Here is a 6,000-nt window from a genome sequence, read left to right on the forward strand (position 1 = left end):
TAACCTAACATGCATGTTTTTGGGGAGAAGCTGGAGTTGACACAGAGTACACAGAAAACCCACACATACACAGAGATAACATACTCCACACAGAAAGGCCCCTGCCAGGAGGTGAACCTGGAACATTCTTGCTGTGAGGTGATGGTGCTAACCACCACACCACCGTGCAGCTCGCAGCTCAACATGTCAATTCCAAATCCAGCAAAACCAGTTGACCAGTACGGACCCATAGCTCACCCAAGCAGTGCACCCAGCCTCAATGGGCCCTATCCAGCACGCAGCCTGGGGAAGAACGATTAACAGTAATACATAGCTTAAAGTCAAATATAATAATTATTATTGTTTTTAATGTAATTTAGAAGCACAGTAATTACTACAATGCTTAATCCAACACAGAGATGAGTACAAAGTTTTACCACTGCAAAACACATTTTATGTTGTTCCATGTCTGGTCACAAAAAGATCTTCCATGAATTTTCTTTGACATTTTTTTGTTATCATTTAATGTTTATACTCCAATTGATCTCAACAAACTAGTGGATAGTTCATGGGCGACCAACACAAAACAGATATAAAAGGGTCGGTGAAAGGTGACGCAGTTGTGCTGGCCAGCAGCAAGAGCTTTCACTGCAGTCTGAAAGCCTCAGTGGGAGATGAAGGAGGAGACAATTATGTGCTGTTCGTTCCATTTACTCTGGCCAGCGTCCTCCTGTTGCTCCTGGAGGAGCAGCATCACTGTGACATCCTGTGATTACGGGTTCAGGAGCAAACTGTAGAACAAAACAAGCCATTGTGGTGACACTAATCTGGGGAGTTTGACTTTTCTGGCAAATGATCAGTAAAAAACAAGGACGGGGCTGCACGTGTGATAAGGTCTGCTCGATAAGTATGGAGTTATGCGATGCATTGTTTTCCACATTGGCATTTCCCCAGTATGAACATGATTATTTTAATGCGGAAGAATTAGGATAGAGCTTCAACAACTAAATGCAGAAAAAAATAACAAATAAATAACAGAATGAAAAAAGGAAGAACAAGCTTTAAAATACCACGAAAAACCTCTGATAAACAGATAAGTAATATATACCTGTAATTCACAATTCAACTTTACCCACTCATGAAATTTAACAGGTTTCAAATGGATTTAGGGAGCAGAAAAAATAGAGGCCTCATCCTTTGTCTGGGGAACCCCTCATTAGAGAGTTTAACCACATTCTTTGTTAGGAAACGTAAGATTTGAATAAATAGCAATGCTAATAGATCCATTTAGACATGAACAATGGGAACCTGCAGGAAGTTAATGGGTCACTGAAACTGTCAATGGCTCATCACATGAGTCAGTACAAATATTTGGCCAGTGAATTATACAGTGCTGTGATAAATGTAATCCTGTATCTGACAGCAAGTTGATGTGAATTTTGGCAGTTTGCTGGAACCTCTAGTGTTGAATTGTTTTTAGTTGGTCATTTCTGGTTATTTCTGCTCTTGGCTGTGACGGATGGTCAGTGCATCCAAGTAATTTCTTCTTCCTCTCCAGTTGCTCTGTGTATTGTAGGCCATCATTTGGATTAGCTGAGATTTATGGATCCTAAACTGGCCTTAACAGATAAAACAAATACCTGTTGTGTTGTGGATGGGGCTTTTTGTCCCTGGGGGATCTCGGCATCTAAAGATGTTTGTATTACCCTTGTCACATTAGGCGGAAAGGGAGAGTGGCTGGTCACCTCCTGGTGTGATACTATGGCTTAGTTAAATGAAGCCTGTTGCATCATGGTGTTTATTCATACCTGAAAAGCCCAAAGTAAACCATTATCATATGAACAAAATGTCCGCTGAGATGACAGCATGGTAAGGAAATGTCCTGCAGGTGAACCCACTGTGCTCTTACATTTACCTCCACAATGTAAATCTCTAAGATAATCAGAGTTCAGTGCATGATTCTTATGATTAAATTACCACAGAGTGAGCCTCATTTTCCTACAGTATGCCTGTGACCATATATTTAAAACAGATTTGAATTTGATTCATGGTTATTCTAGCCAGTAATCTATAGAGATTAATGATTATTTCACATAGGGGCTGCATAGACCTTTGCTGGTGTATATTATTTGTTGGCTCAGTTCTGTGCACATAGGCCACATACTCACCCTGAACAATGCAGAAGGGCTAAACCTTTATTTCGGATTGCTTCAACACAGTCCAGTGTGGTCCAGGCAAGAGAGGGCACTTATTGTCCACTAAGGACTTTGCCACATTCATTTGAGGAGCACCCCTTTCTCATTATTAACAGACACACTAAACGATGGGCCCCAAACAATGCAAAACAGATCCCTTTATGCACACAAGTGCTCAACGTTTCAGCAGCCACTGTGTGCCCTCCACCACTCCGTCTTCTTTTTAGATACCTCCACATAAGTGAAAGATGTGGTGGACACAAAAGATATCCTCAACTTTCCTTTTCTCCCGTTCTGAGAGACAGGCCCATTTTAAAGCTTTTATTTGTGCAAAGCCTCTCATTAACTCTGCTCATGCTGCCTCCCTCGGCTTGCCATCACTTAAGTACTGGGTGTTGTAAAAAAGCTACCAATTAGTCACTCATCAGCTCCAATTAGAGGAGACAAAGCCTGAGTAAAGATAACTCAATGAGAGGGACAGTTGAAGGGGTGAGAGCTGTCTCTGTGTGTTTTGTGTGTCTGTCCATGCATAGGTGCATGTTTGTGTATATGTGTGGTGCCCCGGTCGGCACAACATAGTTTTTAATCATTGAAGAACTTGCGATCATTCAGTGTGGCCCACTGCGGCACAGGTCCATTCACTCTCCAGGCTCCTCAGCGGACCCTTTTCTCAGGGCCAAGTGTTGTTGTGCTGGGAAGACAGCCCCCCCAGGAGTCCCAGAAAGAGAGCCATTCAATCCTCTCTACCTGTTTGCAGCATGTAAAGCACTCAGGCCTGGGCCGATCTCTCATTATTGTCTCCTTCACTCTCAATACTTCCTTAAACTTAGGCCTCAACAAGAGCAGGTCCTTTCAGAGGGGGGAAATAGGGGATGTATGTTAAGGGGGTGCCTTTCGCCTCATTAGAATTGAATTTGCACTGTCATGTAATTACGTTGAAGGGCAACAATGTATTTCTTCATCATAATCTTCCCTGAATAGAAGATTTTTTGGGGCAGTTAATTTGCTGTGCACACTAATGCATTAATTAATGAATTGGGTAACACTAATTTTCTCTATCTGACTCTCCCTGTTTGTTTCCTCCATCTGTTTCCAACAGTTCTGGGCAGCCGCTTCTAATAAAATTACCTCATTAAGGCCTTTATCACAGCACAGTAACTCACTCATTCATTTGCTATTAAACATTTTCTGTGGATGGCTGTGTATGTGTGTGAGTGCGTTCCCATTCAGTGCTGCATCTTTTTGTGGGTAGTTCTAAATAATGAAGGGGACAAGCAGGGAGATATAATTAGGGACAAGGAGGCACTTCAGCAAATATTTGAATTCTTTTAAGGCTCGTCTTTGTTTGATGGTGATTAATTACTTCCAGAGGGGATTTTGGAGAAATATATGGCTAACTTTTTGTTTTTCCACTCGTTATCAGAGACAAGATGAACATGGCTTGTTTAAAAGATGTGAACAGGCCTTTACTATCAATCCTTCTTTAATCAAAAGACAATCATGACGCATACTGGAACCATTGAGAGCCAACATTTAAACAAAGAATACACTTTTTTTTTTAAGTGTAAATGTGCATGTGTTTAATAAAGGAAAAAAAATACATTTTGTTGCACTCAGTTCACGATTGTTGGGGAACACTGTGGTTAAGTGCCTGTCTGTGTGTGGCTGCTGGTATTCACACAAAGAGAATTTTCAAACAGATGACGTGATGAAATGAAGCTGAAGTAAAAATCACAAATCTATTTTTGAGTTTTGTCCCTGTTACAATAGCAATACATTTATTTACAATAAATGTAAATTACTGCAGGGATTTTGGATATTATTTGACTGCAATTTAACAGGATGTCAAACTTGGGTTTAACAACAAGATTTGCTTTCAGAAACAAAATCATTAAAATACTGAATGAAAGGTATTGATGAGCTGTTGTTGTACAAGAACATCTAATGTGAAAGAGTCCTAAAATAAACAAGAAAACGCACATTACACAGACTGAATGAACATTCCCACAAAACTTGACTCATATTGTGATTAACATATTGCGCCTCTGTGAACTTCACATTATGTTGAATGGGTTCACTGAGCACCATGTGCATCACTCATAGGGCTGCAATTACTCAGTGGAAACTCTGTATGACTGAGAGTCTCCTGCCTCCTAGTGGACTTAGTTGGGTACTAGCCATTTACTGCAGCTGCAAGCTTTCTTTCCTTTCTTTTTATTCAAAAGATTAGCTAATTTTCTGAAAATCATGTATCAATATCTAAAAACCCAGACATCATTAACTTTTTTGAGTTAAGAAGTTAGTTTTCTGATAAATTGGAACGCCCATCAACCTGCAGGTTCAGCGTTGCCCAGCTTAAAAAATTAAAGTAAGTATATCATACGATAAACATCAATGTAAAAAAAGTATAGAAACAAGTAAAGTATATTGATAACATTTACTGAGGAAGGCTTTCCTTAAACTATGTTAAACTACGACTGTGTTGTTTGGTCAAGTTAATGTTTATGATGGTGAACACAAAATCTTGGGAAATCTATGCAGACACATTAAGTTAGTCATAGCCTAAATGGCAGTCTGTCGCTGTCAATGTGAAACAGGTTGGCTCTTTTTCCTTTTTAAACAACAAACCTAGAAAAAACAACCAGTCACAGTCTAATAATAAACAAGCTTCTTAATATGAAATGATAAAACATTGTCAAGTTCCCATACACACAGATGCGATGAGAACCTCCCTCTGCTGTGGTTGCTGATGGATTGTGTTATTCGTGAAAATAAAGATGAGATCACCTCGTTCTGAATGAGCTCCAACGATCTTTATCTAACACTTCTTTTCTTCCAAATAAAGACAGTGAGGTACGCATAAGTTATGAGTATGAGACAAAGGCCAATGAAAAAGGCTAAAACAACAAAGTTTATGAGTTTAGTAAAAGCGAAACCACATTCAAAACCCTGCTGGAAGCCCAATGCCAAAATCTTTTACTCACTTCATGCAGGCCAAGCTCAGTGACTCCAGCAGTGACGTCATAAACACTTTATGTACAAGAGGGGCAAGACTGCTGTGAATTACAATAGTACAATGTACAGTCTTACTGATGTTGGATGAGATGTAGTCAGACATTTTTTTAAAATTGTGTTTACTTTACCCAAAAGTTTTTCTCTGCATGTTTCTATCATATAAAGATAATTCTCGCACTCAGTGGCTAAAATCTATCTAAAATCTAATTTTCTCATATTATGAATATGGTGACTGTCATAAATTGACCCTCCAGCCTTGAAAAACTGTACTGTATACATGTAAAAAATTCCTGGTATGGTCATGGGTTACGATTTCATTTTTAAATTTTTTTTTTGTCCCTAAATTATTTAATTATTTTACAATAATCATTAAGACTCCATCCATGCTGTCATGTTCTCTGTCAGGTATCAAATACATTTTTCTTTGATATCTAACCAAGCCAGCATTTGACATGTGACACCACAAAGTGTAGATCTCAGGTTTTTGGGTTTTTGTCTATGATAAGGTCTCCCTCTGGTGGAAAAGTCTACTGGCCGACTCCTCCTGCATGCAGAACCAAAGTGTTGTAATTCTAACGGGATGTTAAATCAAACATGCAATATTCATTCAAAGCCTCTGTTACTTTTTAAATACTCTAGCTTTATCATTTCCAGTTGCCATTTTTCAAAATGACAGATTTAGATCCATAAAATACTACTGGTTTAACAAGAACTGCATCTCACTTTTTGCAGAAAAGCTGTAGCTCTTGTACACAAATGACTTGTCTCGAGTGAGCAGAAAAGTTATTAATGTTCTTTGTTCTTCATTTGA

Source organism: Leuresthes tenuis, unplaced genomic scaffold, assembly GCF_036924035.1.
Source record: "Leuresthes tenuis unplaced genomic scaffold, fLeuTen1.0.hap1 SCAF_19, whole genome shotgun sequence".
Classification (NCBI taxonomy): domain Eukaryota; kingdom Metazoa; phylum Chordata; class Actinopteri; order Atheriniformes; family Atherinopsidae; genus Leuresthes; species Leuresthes tenuis.